This window comes from Penaeus monodon, chromosome 30 (assembly GCF_015228065.2).
Source record: "Penaeus monodon isolate SGIC_2016 chromosome 30, NSTDA_Pmon_1, whole genome shotgun sequence".
Lineage (NCBI taxonomy): Eukaryota > Metazoa > Arthropoda > Malacostraca > Decapoda > Penaeidae > Penaeus > Penaeus monodon.
In genome coordinates this window covers 17,174,070-17,174,539 of record NC_051415.1, presented here as the reverse complement: position 1 = coordinate 17,174,539, position 470 = coordinate 17,174,070, and positions in this window count along the sequence as shown.

Sequence of the window (470 nt, the reverse complement as noted above, 5' to 3'; positions counted from 1 at the left end):
TCTAACATACTTCAGTGAAGTAGTTTGCTTTTTTTTACTTTGAGATTAAGGCGTTTTATCTTTAGATTTTTCCTTTTTTTACTTAACGTTTTGATTATGATAAACGAGGTATCTGATTTGAATAGAAATAACTAGCACGTACTTGTTTACATACGTGTGTGTTCATTTTGTTCATCGTATAAAAATCGAAAGAACAGATACCCTGCAAACAGACAGGCGCCAGGAAATTTAAGTTTCATATTTTTTTCCCCACAAAACCTTACATTTTGAGGTTAGAAACAATCCTTTCTTTCCTACAAAGTACAACATAGCAAAGCATCACTTTTCCTGTAAAATCTAAAAAAAAAAGGTGAACCAACAAGCTGATTGTTGTGACACGACATCAGTTTTGCAACAGATTTTAACAAAGTAAATTATAATTTACTCACAAATTCAACACATCAAGGGTATTATTTCAACATAAACGGCAA